Genomic DNA, 15,617 nt, shown 5'->3' with positions numbered 1-15,617 from the left:
ATGTTCTGTCCACTGTGCCACCTAGATTATAACACTTGCTAGTATTTCTTAAGCGCTTTAAAGTATACAAATACCTTTATGAATATTATCTCATTTTTTCATGACAAAAACCCTTGGAGATAGGTGCTACTATCATCACCTTTTACAGATGAATACAGTGAGACAAATAATGTTAAGTGACTTGTCTAGGGTAACAGTAGGTATATAAGGTAGGATTCCAATGCAGCTCCTACTGACTCCAAGTCTAGCATTCACCTGCCTCTTAGATGTTTCTTTGGTTTGATTGATGCTTTGATTAATAAGATTTCAGTTCTTGTCCTAATAGTTATAACAAACTTCAACCAATAAGCCAGCCAGACCATTATTTCCAAATTATTGGTCTTGCTATTCAAAATAAGATGCATTCAAAGGTATCTAATTTACTATTCTCGGTCTTGCACCAAGCAGAGACTTTTCCATTCCAGGGTCACTGACTTCAACTATGCCTTTCTCATCACACAAGTTCTGGGATACAAACTTCTTTGCCTTCTGCTCACTTGGAGGAGGGCTTCTTTTTTCATCCATTTGCTTATTCATCACTAGAAGATTAATGCTAAAGTGACACTTGCTTGTGCTCTTCTACATCAAATTCTTTCCACAGCTGTTACTTAAATTTCCTCCACAGATTTTATTAAAATACAGGAAAATGGAATCTGTGTTAAATGGGACCTAGGAGTGACCTTAAGCAGAATGGAAATCAAAACCATTTCCCTGTTTTTTTGTGACTGGCTTTTCAACTACTGCTTAACTAGTTACATCAAGATATGCTTTTCCTGCTCCCTGCAGAACGTCTTGGTGTCAAAAATGATGAAAATAGTATAAGAGTAAAAGAATACAGAAGCTCACTTGCAGTATTTATTTATGGCTCAACACATGTTTCTCTTACTTTTGTTTTGTAAATCTTATAGCTTTAAAATAAACTCCTAGATGGGGATGAGAGGTTGTAGCACTATGTCTATAAATAATGCAGCTTACAAAATGCAAATGTTTTCTGTAGTCCAATGTTTCAAGATGTATTTTTTTTTTTGCAGCTCTGTTGGGAGAAAGTGGTTTTGTACATTTCCTTTGTGATTTTTTATCTCAATGATTTAAGTTCTAAAGAAAATATTTATAAATTGAAGCACATATGTCTGATTTGCAAAAGAAATACACTAAATACTATACTATAAGAAGATTGTATAGAAATTAAGGAAAGGGTATACTTACAAGTTTGCAATTTACTTTAGACTTGCAACTCAAAGTATAATGAGGGCAATAATTTAGTTATTTTTCAACATACTGGTGAGTTTAAAATGTGTATTTAAACTTTTGTAATTTAATTAAATATACACATCCATACAGCATCTTTCATGTAAGGGTTTTGGACAGTTCTCAGAGAAATGCTTCTTATTCCAGTGCTTGGATACATCAAATACCTTATTCTTCACTTAGTGTTAAGGCATACTCAAACCCACAGGCTTATAAATACTCAAAGCAAATGATTTCATCAATGTGTGGAATTCTCTTGCATTGCAGATTTCCATCCGTTGATGCAATTTTAGAGAAATTGCAGACAATTGCCTAAGAATTGTAGAGGCAAAGGTTTGCCCAGATTCTGATAGCTAGAGCAGCTTGGTGATACAGTGGATAAAGCACTAGCTTAGAATCAAGTATACTTATTTTCATGACTTTAAATCCCAGCCTCAAAGACCTACTAGCTGTGTGATCTTTGGCAAGTCACTTAACCCCGTTTGCCTCAGTTTATCATTTGTCAAATGATCTAGCGGAAATGGCAAACCACCACAGTATCTTTGCCAAGAAAACCGCAAATAGGGGTCACAAAAAGTTGAATACGTTTTAGCTAGGGAAAATTAGGGATAGATTTGAATCCAGGGCATCCATTTGCCAGACCTAGCATTCTATCAAATATGCCAAACTGCTAATGAACTTTCAATCGTTTTCCCTAAAAACCTGAATTGTCAAGGAAGCAAATACATAGGCTTGAGTACAAATGTATTTATAATAATGTCTACATGTGTCTATAATTTTAAACTTGCACAGAAATACAGTGGAAAAGAGAGGGGATGAGAAGGAGGGAGAAAAAAGGAGAGGGGAAGGAAAGGAAAGAAAAGGGAAGGGAGAGAGAAAAGGGAGAGAGACGAGGAGACAAGAGGAGACTAGAGGAAAGGAGAATACTGGACTTGGTTGGACAAGTACAGTAGGATTACTCATGAGAGCCCCAAGATAGGCCAGAGCTGGATTGGAGGAAACTTGTTGCAAACAATGACACTTCCTAAGTGAGTGAAATTTGATAGAGAGTTAATGTAAATTAGACAATTCATATCAGAATTTTTCTGATCTGTCTGACTCTTGGTGAGAAAGCCAGCAGCAGAATTCTGAAGAATTTGAAGTTTTTGTATTGGCCCAGAGGAGAGACCAGTCAACAGAGAATTGAAATAAGTTAAATGAGAAGGGGAAAGAAGGGAAAATAACAACAACAACAAAAACCTTCGAGATGAGATGCTTCCTGCTCTGGGCTTTCTAGGTTCACTGAAAATGCTTTCTTCATACATATCACTAATCATACAATCCCAGAAATGAGCTCTTGGATGCTTAATAATGATAATAATTCTGAGTAAGAAAAATATACATGGTATCACATTGGACTATATTGAGCTGAAATGACTAGAGTGGGTAAAGTAAAAAGGGTGGAATTGATTCACAAATTAAAAATCAAAAGGAATAAATAGGGGAATGGCTGAACAAGTTGTGGTATATGAATGTAATGGAATACTATTGTCCTGTAAGAAATGATGAGCAGGCAGATTTCAGAGAAACCTGGAAGGACTTGCATGAACTGATGCTGAGTGAGATAAGCAGAACCAAGAGAACATTGTATATAGTATCATCAACATTACGTGTTGATCAACTGTGATAGACTTGATTCTTCTCAGCAATACAATGGTACAAGATAGTTCCAAAGGACTCATCATGGAAAATGCTCTCCAAATCCAGAAAAAAAGAGCTGTGGAACACTGATGCAGATTGAACCATAATATTTCTTTTGGTTTTGGTGCTGTTGTTTTTCCTTTTTGAGGTTTTTCCTTTTTGCTCTGATTCTTCTTTCATAGTAAGACTAATGCAGAAATATGTTTAATGTGATTATACATATATAACCTATATCACATTACTTGCTGTCTTGGTGAGGGGGGGAGGGAGGGGAGGGAGGGAGAAAAATTTGAAACTAGAAATCTTATTAAAACAAATGTTGAAAACAATCTCTACATGTAACTGGAAATAAAAAAATACTTATATAATTTTAAAAAGTAATAAACACCATGGCTTTTAGTAAAACAATACTTTCATTCATATAATGCTGCATACAGGCAGTAGAAATATATGGTGCATTTTAGAGGCTGCAAACTGATAAAGGAGGGCTGTATTTCTGTAATAAGTGCCAATTACGAAACAGTAGTGATAGAGGTTGTAAAAGCAGGTGGCTAGGAGGCAGAAAACATCTGGATAAGAGGAGGGAGATTCCATCACTCATGGAAGTTTCCAAATATTCTGGTGTTTGATTTTATCTAGATAAGACAGCCAAATGAGTGATGGGCTTTCTGAGATTCCATCTGGTTGTTTGACAAGGCATAGACAGCTAAGATACATCAATCCCTTTGTTTTAATTTTGCATAATTCTTTCTTAGAGATTTAATTTGCACATTCTTTCAATACATGGCTTTAATATTTTTTGGTATATTTTCACCCTGTCTCTTGAGGGTAGATACATCTATAAAACAGACATTTGCAGTACCAACTACACAAAGTTCTATTTAAATTCATTCATTCATTCATTCATTCATTCATTCATTCATTCATTCATTCATTCATTTACTCATTCATTCTGTCATGTCAGAATTAAGTTCCTACTATGTATAAGACCGTTATAGACCATGAAAAATACATGATATCTCTAACTTAAATGACCTTTTCATTTAATTACAAATTACAACTTCTCATCTTGTCTAATTTTTGTCTCTGCCAATAGATAGTCTCCCAAGCTTTTGTATATTCCTTAAGTTTCAACACAGGATTCAGGCTGTTCACCACAAGTTCCTAAAGTGTTATCTCATCTACATGTGGAGGTTACTCCAAGTTCTCAAAGGCTGTTCCAGTGGATTGACACCTCTGGCAGATTCTACCCATATGGAAAACTTTTCAGAAATTATGGAGCAGGGGACAGGAAGCTAGCTTCTCTATCAATCAAAACAGTTATTGGATTAACAGAAGAACTCAAAAATGTGGTGATTAGTCCTAGGCATGCGGTATCACAACGCAGAGCTAGCAATCCTTAAGGAAGAAAGTATAAGAGGTAATAGGTCCTATGTATGTAGGTAGTTTAGTGGAGGGAAAGCCCAGCATGAGAAGATATCATCATGACTGGGGAGAAGCAGCGAATTTAGCATCAGAGGCAGAGAACAATGGCAGCTGGGATGGAAAAGTGGAATTACAGTGAATAATAGCCTGTTGGGAACAGTATTCTGCTGGGATTTAAGGTAAGTTGTCTGGAAGTTGGTCCCTCCCATATGGGGCAGCATGGGGATGGGTGAGAGATTTTGCCCCTTTATCTGTGGAAGGTATTGTGTTTTGATTAACTCTATTATTCTGCACTAACTTGATTTCTAGTTCTTAGTAGAAAATGTAATGATAAGTGGAGGAGGTGAAAGGAAAGAAGGGGTTTAGACTTTTAAACCATTCTTGCATCTCAATAATTGCCAGGTATTCATGCCCACACTTCTATTTCTTTTTATTCCCTTCTATAGACCTTGCATTTCGAAACTGCAATCAATCTGTGTTTTTATTGATGTCATATCCCCCTCAATAGTATAGATCACAATGCATATACACCTTTTAATTATATATGAATCTTTTCTATCTATATATACACCAGAAGTGATTTATACAACAAACTAGGGGTTTTCCTCCATCTATTGTAACAGTATTTACATACCAGGGGAAAGAAGAAAGGAAACATTTATTACCTACAATATGCCAGGTACTATACTAAGAACTTTACAAATAATAACTCATTTGAGCCTTCCAACTACCTTGGAAGATGAGTGCTATTGTTATCCCCATTTTGCATTTCACAAAACTGAGGCAAACAGAAGTGCTTGCTCACGGTCACCCAGCTAATAAATGTCTGAGACCTGATCAGAATTGACATCTTCCTGACTTGAGGAACATTGGAATCAGGATCTCCATTGTTCCATCTTAGCCACCACATATTACCTGCACTGTCTATGATGCCTTTCTATGACTACGATGCTTTCCTCTCACTAAATGAATGGTTCATCTTCTTTTTCCACCCATATGTTTCCTGAATAACATCTTTTATCAATCAATAAGCATTTAATAAGCACCTACTATGTTCCAGACACCTTGCTGGCAATAGAAAGATAAATGAAACATTTCCTGCTTCAAAGACCTACTATTTCAATATCTAATAAAATAGTTACTTGTAGAGCATACATAAAATCTACACAAAGTAGATTCAAGGTTGACCTTACACAGGAAGGCACCAGCTCATAGAAGCTAATGATAGGAGGCAGGACAGGAAAGACTTCCTGAAGATTATGATGTCAAAGCTGAGTCTGGAAGGATAACCAGGCATTTCAAGAGACAAAGGCAAAGAGGAGGATTCTTCATTGGAAATATACTGCATGATATGGGTATGCATCTTTTCACAGCCCTTTTATTAATATATGAAACTTTCATTTTCCAGAGATTGTGAATTCTACCAAATTGTAGTCATATAGCATTATCAGAAGAATAATGTGTTTATATATACATATATATGTATATGTATAAATATAATGTTTATATATACAAATGTATGTATATATGAGAAGGGGGTAGAGGTCATTAAAAACACTGCATATTTATAGCACTTCTTTTTGTGGTGAGGAAAAGCTGAAAACTAAGACAATGGGTGCCTATCGAGTGGGAAATATCTGAATCAGTCATGCTACATAAATGTGATGGAATATTGTCATGTTATAAGGAAGGATGAAGAAGGTGTTTTCACAGAAACCTAAGAAGCCTCAAACGAAGTGATGCAGATGGGACAAAAGCAAAAGAACAATTTTTACAATAATAACAACATCGTAACAAAAAGCAAATTTGGAAGATTTAAGAAATATGATCAATACAAGAATCTGTCATGATTCCAGGGTACTAACGAGGAAGTGTGCTAACGAGGAAGTGTACTATCCCTGTCCTTCCTGAGAATGCTGATAAGCTGAAAGAACAGACCAAGACATCTTTAAAAAAAACAAATTGAGATGGCCAGGGCTGGAGATTGTTTTGCTTGACTAGATATATTTGTTGCAAGGGTTTTATTTTGCTTTCTGCATTGCAAGGGAGAAGAAGGGAGACAAAATACATGTTGTTTGGGACCTCATTCATTGTCAACTTGTATTCTCTGTAAGGCATATGCTTTGATGCACCATTTGAATGGGGTGTCCATCCAACAATATGCCATCTTTTGGACTACAGGGAGTTTTCATCTATTTTTTCTTTTGTGGATTATTTGGCCAGACTCATCAAAGCATTTGATTCAGTAGAGAAAAGTACAGCTTTAAAATGTCTGCTTTAAGGGGCAGCTAGATGGAGCAGTGGATAAAGCACCGGCCCTGGAGTCAGGAGGACCTGAGTTCAAATTTGGCCTCAGACACGTAACACTTACTAGCTGTGTGACCCTGGGCAAGTCACTTAACCCCAATCGCCTCACCAAAAAACAAAAAAAAACAAAAACCCAGAAACAAAACAAAAAAAAAACCAAACAAATCTCTGCTTTAAGATGTCTTTCATGCCTGTGTTAAAATTATTTAAAATTGCTTAAAAGGTACATTAACATAAATAACTATCTCACAAGCCTCTGGTTATTATACCATGATTCATGAAACATATTATATTATAACCTCCATTAGGGCAGATGCTGTCTTTTGCCTCTTTTTTCTATCCCCAGTGCTTATCACAATACCTGACACATGGTAGGTGATTAATAAATGTTTATTGAAGGAATTAATAAACAAGGGAGAAGTATACTTGCTGAAGGAGGTTTTTGTTATAATAGAAAATTTGCACTTTAATCACAGGAAGAGAAGAAATGATGAAGAAGTCAAGAAGCTTTCAGAATAATGTCAGTTAAAATCTACTTCAATATGTTTTATCATCCCAACATTATGTATATGTCCATTCTTTATCTTCTTGTTGTTTCAGGGATAACCACAAGCATTCCATTTGAGTTGCATTGCATCCTTGTGATGTTGGATTTCAGGGTCAGTTAGCATTTCCATTGGAGACTTCATATTTCAAGATTTTGTTACAACTTAGTTATAACTCACATCAGGTTTGTCAAGTCCTAAAAATATATGCTTCAAAAATGCCCTAAATCCATTTGGCTTACTAAGACATGAGGAAGTCCAATAATTGAGGTTCCTGGTTTTTGCCGTGTGTGTGTGTGTGTGTGTGTGTGTGTGTGTGTGTGTGTAGAGGAAGAAAGGGGATTCCACTTCTTTTTCATTTAATTGTATACCAATTCTAACAGCTTGATCTCATGCATTGCCACAGGGCAGACTTTTGGTAGGCTGTTATTTTCTAGTTTCAACAAACATAAAATAACTGGCGCCATTTGTCTTTGAAAAGTTGTTCCTACCATTGGGACAGATTCTCATTCTCTGTTACTCTTTGGGAGTTCTCGATAAATATATGACAATATAATAAGGACTGTGCAACATATTTTCAAGGAACAGAAATAACCAAGGAAGATCACTAGAAGGAGAACTGGAGATCTCTGGAAGATCTCTTGTTGAGGCATATTGCTAAGAAATGGACTTCTGCTCAAAGAACTAGTCACCATTGTATTTTATCTGAATTTGAGCACTAAGACAGGATTGCCTCATTAACCTTGAAAGCAGAGAGCCAAAAATTTTATGTACACATGTGTGTGTGTGTGTGTGTGTGTGTGTGTGTGTTTCTGTGTGTTCTCCTAGGTTTTACTTGCTCCTAATTAAGCATCCATCATTTGACCCAGAAAAGAGAAAACAGCTGACACATGTACTTACCCTTAGTTTTCTCTGTTGTGGTGATGGCTGAAGAGCTGTCCTTTGTTTTATTAGAAATGATCGGGGCGGATCCAAGATGGCAGAGGAAAGACATTAAATGCACAGGGCTCCTGATACAATTGCCCCCCAAAATAGCAATAAAATAACACCCTGGGCAGAAAAACACACAAAAATACTGGCTGAGAGTTTTCTCCAGCTATAGATAGATTTCAGGGGGCCTTGCTGGGCCATGAATAAAGGCTAACCCTGCAGTTGGGCTGACACACCAGACACCTGCCTGAGGAATTTGCCCCAGTGTCTCTGACTCTGCTGCAGCACCAGCGTCTTCTGGAACCAAGTGCGTGGTCGGGCTGAACGGCTGGCCTGGAGGGTAAGTTGCAGGGGTACCAGTGGACTGGGGAGGAAGGATTTGACTGTCCCACTCCAGCGGGTAACCGGGAAGAAATCCTGAGCTGCTGAAGGACCAGGTGGGGGAGGGGAGCAGGGGATCAGTCTCATCGGAAGCTGAGAACCACACCACAGAAAGCTTTGCTGGTTGGGTTCTTAGTAAATAGGCCTGAGGTTATCTCTGGACCAGAGAACAGTCCAGGTGAGATTAAAACCTGCCCCGCCTCAACCCCAAATACCTGGGACCCTCTGAAACTGAGAACAGGAGCAGAGCCCAGAAGCAGCTCCACGCCAACCCCCTCCCAGTGGAAAATTTAAAATCAAATGAAAGCGAGGCCAGGCCAGCTGAGAAGAAGCCCAACCATTGCCTGGGCTATGCTGTAGCTTGAACAGTGTGTCCTGGAAGCAGAGCCACACTTTAAGAAGGAGTTAAAAGCCAAGAAATAGTAAGCCAGAATGAGTAGGCAGAGAAAGCAGAAGACCATCGAAAACTTCTTTGGGGGAAAGGTAGACCACAATACATCCTCAGAAGAAGATAATAATAGGGTCAAAGCTCCAACATACAAAGCTTCCAAGAAAAATATAAACTCATCTCAGGCCATGGAAGCTCTCAAAAGGGACTTTGAAGAGAAAGTAGGAGAGATAGAACGAAGATGTAGAGAAAGACAGGAAGGAATGGAAAGAGAAATGAGAGCGATGCAGGAGAGTCATGAGAAAAAAGTCAACAATTTGAAAAGCCAAATGGAAAAGGAGATTAAAAAACTGTCTGCTGAAAATAATTGCCTAAGAATTAGGATTGAACAAATGGAAGTGACCTTATGAGAAACCAAGACACAGTAAAGCAAATCCAATTGAATGAAAAAATAGAGGGCAATGTGAAATATCTCCTTGGAAAAACAGCTGACCTAGAAAATAAATCTAGGAGAGAGAATTTGAAAATCATTGGACTACCTGAAAACCATGACCAAAACAAAAGCTTAGACACCATCCTCCAAGAGATTGTGAGGGAAAATTGCCCGGCTATTCTAGAAGCAGAAGCTAATATAGAAATTGAAAGAATCGACCAATCACCTCCTGAAAGAGATCCCAAAAGGAAAACCTCCAGAAATATTATAGCCAAATTCCAGAACTCTCCAGTGAAAGAGAAAATACTGCAAGCAGCTAAAAAAAAAGGAATTCAAATACTCTGGAGCTCCAATAAGGATAAAGCAAGATCTAGCAGCCTCTACATTAAAGGACTGAAGGGCATGGAATATGATATTTCAGAGGGCAAAGGAACTGGGACTTCAGCCAAAAATCACATACCCAGCAAAACTGAGTATACTCTTTCAGAGGCAAAAATGGGACTTCAATGAGAAAGAGGTCTTTCAAGCATTTGTGATGAAAAGACCTGAACTGAATAGAAAATTTGACTTTCAAATACAAGACCCTGGAGAAGCATAAAAAGGTAAACAGGAAAAAGACTTCATGAGGGATATTAAAAGATCAAACTATTTACATTCCTACATTGAACTCATAATAACTATCTCAGTAAGCAATTCACAGAAGACAGGGCTGAACTGAATATGAAGGGATTATATATGTAAAGCATTTATGTTCTGTTCTTTGTAGGACAGACAGGGTGGGGTATCTTATGTCTGGGGCTGGATTTGGGCTTGGGGCCTCCTGGGTCCAGGGCTGGTGCTTTGTTCACTGTGCCACCTAACTAATCCATGATGACATCATTAAAATAGGGTTGAGGTATAGGAGGAATAAACTGAGGGAGCGAGAAGGGGAGAGATGATCTGGGGAGAGGAAGTTCACATGAAGGAAACAAGAAAAAAGCTTATGGAGGAAAGTAGAAGAGGGGGAAGGAGTTGGGGAGTGAGTGAACCTTAATATCATCAAAATTGGCTCAAAGAAAGACTAACATACATACTCAAGTAGGTATACTAATATATATTTTGTCCTGAGGGGAGGAGTAGAGGGAGAGAAGGGGAGAGGGAAAGAGGGGAAGGAGGAAAGGAGGAAAGGGCAGATTTGGAGAGAGAGCACTAAAAAGCAAAACACTTTCAAGGAAGATGAAGATGTTCTGCATTACTGCACCAGTATGACATATTGAATTGCTTGATCTCATAGGGAGGGTTGAGGAGGGAGGGAGGAAGAACAATTTAGAAAAAAGAATTAGCTCAGGGACACTGATCTCATTGGAGTGGGCTCATGGAGGGGATAGCCTTCATACCCAATTGGGAGGAGCAATCTATTTAACCCTGCAGGAAAATAGAAGGGGAAGAAAATAAGAAGGAAGGGGGAAAAAAGGGAGTGCAGAGGGAGAGGATAGTCAGAAGTAAAACACTTCTGAGGAGGAATAGGTAAAAAGCAGAGAGTAAATGTCATGGGAAGGGAGTGGGATGGAGGGAAATAGTTATGATGGTTGATTATAATGGCAAAACATATGGTACCTACTCTGCTGGGCTTTTATGAAGAAAATTCTCTGTCAAGCTTAAGGTACAGGTTATGATGAACAGGATACTATCAGAAAAATCTGGAAAGACCTACATGAACTGAAGCAGAGTGAAATGTACTGTATACAAAATAACAGCAATAGTGGGAGATGATCTGCTAGGAAACGTGGTTATTTTCAGCAAAGCAATGATCCAATAAAACCCTGAAGGACTTATGAAGATTGCAGCCCATCTGCCGAGAAAGAACTGATAGTATCTGAAAACGAATGGAAGCACATTTAAATTTTTTTTCTTTTCCTCTTTGACAATTTCTTAATCTGAAGTTTTGGGTTTTTCTGACTGTTTTCTCTCACAACTAGCTAATATGGGAATTTTTCCATGACTACTCATGTATAACTGATTTTGAATTGCTTGAGTTCTTGTGGGTGGGGGGTGCGAATGGAGGGGGGCAAAAGAAGTTGGAACACAAAGTTTTGAAAAAATTGATGTTAAAATTTTGTTTTTACATATATTTTGGAAAATAAAATTCTATTCAAAAAAAAAAAGAAATAATCAGGGAAAGAAACACTTTCCCCCAAAACACTGACTGTGAAATGTCTTTCATAAGGAAATGTTGGCTTACAACTGGCATTCCTCAGGCTAGCTGGCTGTAGCCAGAAGTCTGCAAAGTGACACTCTCCATACAGATGTTCAATGTAATATTGGAAGTCATGGTGAGATTAATTTAGACAATGAGAATAGCTTGGATTTCCACCCCCTTCACCCCATCTCATCGAAAGCTTTAGTCTCTCGGTCAGGGAGTATTCTGGTTTAATCGGAATTACAGGTGGAAAGCACTTTTTGCTCTTCAGATACAAGGGCACATTGCCCCAGCTTCTAAATGTCAGGATATTTACATTTAGGAAGGCCAGTTGCAAAAGTAGGAAATAATGAATTATTGAATTATTTTGACAGTTCACATACATGGAGAAGACCTTGTACAAAGCAGGAATGTGATATCCTTCTTGCTGATTCAAGAACTCCTTATCAAAAGGCTCGACCCCATGTCATTAAACAGAATTCGACCCTGACTGGTGGGGGTGGGGGTGTTGTGTTATGTGTATGTGATACATTGCCTTTTAAAAGGGTTGCCAGAGGGGTGGTTTCATGGAGAAAACACAGAAATTAGATAGAAAAAAAAGACATGAATCATTACCTGACATACTGTGTGACCCTGGGCAAGTTACTTAACCTTTCTGTGTCTCAATCATTCTATCTACAAGTTTAAGTAATTCCTTTTACAAAGACATAAAAATATCTACTTCTCAATAGTTTACAAAAATGGAGTAGGGAATAATGAGATAATGTGGATAATGCAATTTGAGCTCCTGGGTGAAAGACAACATAACATAGCACATCATATAAAACTAGTATGTTCTCAATAATGTTTCTTGTGACCAACATGCAAAAACTATAGAGCTGTTTGATCTTTTTGTTGGAATGTAAGTTCTAAGGGGAAAGAACTTATTTCTCATGTTCTAACCCCAAAAGGTCTGAGACACAATTTTTTTTTTAATGAAGACTAGGTTTTGATTTGAACATGGTAAAAAGTTCACTCATGTCACTCACATACTTGTATTAAAAATGATTATTATCTATCCTAGTCTTTGCGGCATGATGTCAACTTGATAAATAATCAAAGCTAACCTTCATGGAATGAAAAACTTTCTTATGCACAGGATGAACTTTAGAAAGAAAACACCTAACTCCATTTGAAATATTGGTGCTGGCTGCTGGAAGAAAAATTAATAAATTAATGAAATATGCCTTTATGTGTCCTTATTTCAATTTTTTTCTTTATTTAACACATTTTACCTTTACCAGAACTCTTACCATATAAAAATATTAGTTAAACTGAGTTTCCTAGTATACAATGCAAGACTTATGGGTTGTCCCCAAAATCTTAGTACAGGTTTAAGCTTGAAAATTCAATTTTATTTTTTTAAAAATACATTTTCTGAACCTGTGATCGGAGAGGAACTTCTTACTTAAATACATAGACATAGAAATAGGGATATAAACAAAAAACAATGAGCAAATTTCCTATTTTTTTCTGCTAAAAACATTAACCAACATTCTTCATTGCACAGAGGCATGTCATTGTTGGTATAATACTCCCCCCACAGACATACTGTTGCCCTCTATTACCAGAAATAGTAAACAGTTGATTGGATATTTAGGGTGACAGCCTTTGAGAAGTAGGCCACAGGTCATGCAGCTGTTTTTTCTCTGATTAAGAATGCAATCGTTTTTAAATTTCCTTTCTTAGCTTAAATTTTAAAATATGTGTTCTCTGGGAAGTTTCATGTACTTACAAATCTGAGGCACTGGGCAAGTCTTATGAGCTTTAGTTTTATCATTTCTTTAAAAACATAATATTATGTTTGTCCTGTTTCCCTTCTAGATTGTTGAGAGGCAAGCATTTTGAAAACCTGAAAAGGAATATAAGAATGTGAGGACTTATTATTATAAAATATGTTTTGTGTCATTGTGTAGGTTTATTAGTAGCATCAATGTACAAAACAGAAAAATGTGGGAGAGGAGGGAAAAGTGGCCTATAGAAAGCTTGCCATGAGAACCAAGTAAACCTGATCACCACTGTTCTTAACACAGTGCTTAACACACATTGTAGGCATTTAATAAATGCTAATTGAATGAATGAATCTTGAAAGAACTTATAAATGAAACTGGAAGAACGGCAAAATCATTTTGAAAATGAATAGAATCACTAGCATTACTATAGCAATCGGTACTCATCAGGGATGCAAATGGGAACAGTACAAATAGAGTCTGTTTTCTCAGTAACTGATGCCCTTTAGTGAAAGGGAAATAGAAAAGCTATGTAAAAAGAAAAATACTATGCAGAATATCTGTGATCTAACCAAATACAACCCAGAGGAAATCTGCACTGAAAGTGATGCAGTTTCAGAAGCCCTTAATGATTAATGTTCAAGATATCTGAGAGAAGGGACACTTTTAACTGAACACAAGTAGAGAAGAACTGACACTACCACTCCTGTCCCACAAAAAGTTTTTGAGAGACAAAGTCAAATACCGAGTCATCTGTATACTTTCTCATTTCTACAAAAACCTTTTGGAGAATGATCTACACATTCATTAAGGGTATCCTTGGTGAAATTATGAGAAATGAAGAGGAAACTTATAAAGACATTTTTCTATTGCTAACCAAGTCTCCTTGGGAAAGCCATCTATAATTGGTGCCTCCTCTCTCCTAAAGGCTCTGCAATCAAAGGTGTCAAATGTAGTAACATTATTTTTTTCAAACTTCTTGACCTCTTTGAAGTATCTGATACTGTCAATTACCTTTTTTCCTGGATCCTTTCTTATATGGGATTTTATATTTTGTCCTAAAGCTAATGGAGAGTCAATTAAGTTTATTGAGTCAGGATGATGAGACCTTTACTTTAAAAAATCACTTCGATTATGTAGAGAGACTTAAGGCAGTGTGATTATTTCAGACAGAATTGAAAATAACCCCCCAAAAAGAGATGATGAAAGCTTGAACTAGATCAGTGATTGAGTTTTTATGCCATCACTCTCTCTAGGTTCTTTTCCTACCTGTCTGAAAGGTCTTTGTCAGTCTACTTTGTGAAATCTTCATCCATGTCATGCACATTCCTTTACTCAGTTTATGTTATCCTGACTCCTCTTCATTTTATCTGTTATTCACTAACCCTGGTCTACTCCCACATTAGCCTATGAGCTCCTTGAGAGAAGGGACCATTTTTTAAATATCTCTGTATCCTGAGCACTTAGCACAATTCCTGGTACATATTAAGTGTTTAATAAATATTTGGTGACTGATTATGAATTATGGGTATTCCTTAAGGTTCGGTAAGTCCCTCTTTACTTCTTTCTCCATTATGCTGCTTGGTTATTTCTCCAGTTTCTATGAGGTCAATTATTAGGTCTATAAATCTAGCTCTAATCTTTCATGTGAGTGATAGTCACACATCAAAAAAACTATTTATTACATATTTCAAATCATATACCCAAACCAGCATCTCAAACTCATAACTAAAACAGAATCCAGGGGCAGGTAAGTGGCGCAGTGGATAGAGCACTGGCCCTGGATTCAGGAGGACCTGAGTTCAAATCCAGCCTCAAACACTTAATAATTACTAGCTGTGTGACCCTGGGCAAGTCACTTAACCCCAATTGCCTCACAAAAACAAAACAAAAAAACCAAACCAGAATCCATTAAACTTTCCCAAAAACCCAGACCTCTTCTGAATCTCCCTATTATTGTCAAGGGCACCCACCATCATCCCAGTCATGCAGTGGATAGAGCTCTAGTCCTGGAGTCAAGAAGATTCATCTTCCTGTTCAAATCTGGCCTCATATATTTACTTGATGTGTGACCCTGAACAAGTCTCTTAACCCTGTTTGCCGCAGGTTCCTCATCTGTGAAATAAGCTGGAGAAGGAATGGTAAACCACTCTCCTATCTTTACCAAGAAAACCTCAAATGGGGTCACAAAGAGTCAGACATTATGGAATGATCTCTGCCCCTGTGTAATGGCTGTTCCTCATATGTGGCATATTCTCCTTGTTACTCCACTTATAACCCCTTCTACCCTTTT

Source organism: Dromiciops gliroides, chromosome 4 (genome assembly GCF_019393635.1).
Source record: "Dromiciops gliroides isolate mDroGli1 chromosome 4, mDroGli1.pri, whole genome shotgun sequence".
NCBI classification, from domain to species: Eukaryota; Metazoa; Chordata; class Mammalia; order Microbiotheria; family Microbiotheriidae; genus Dromiciops; species Dromiciops gliroides.
The sequence above is the reverse complement of the archived record's forward strand: the minus strand, read 5'-3'. Positions refer to the sequence as shown.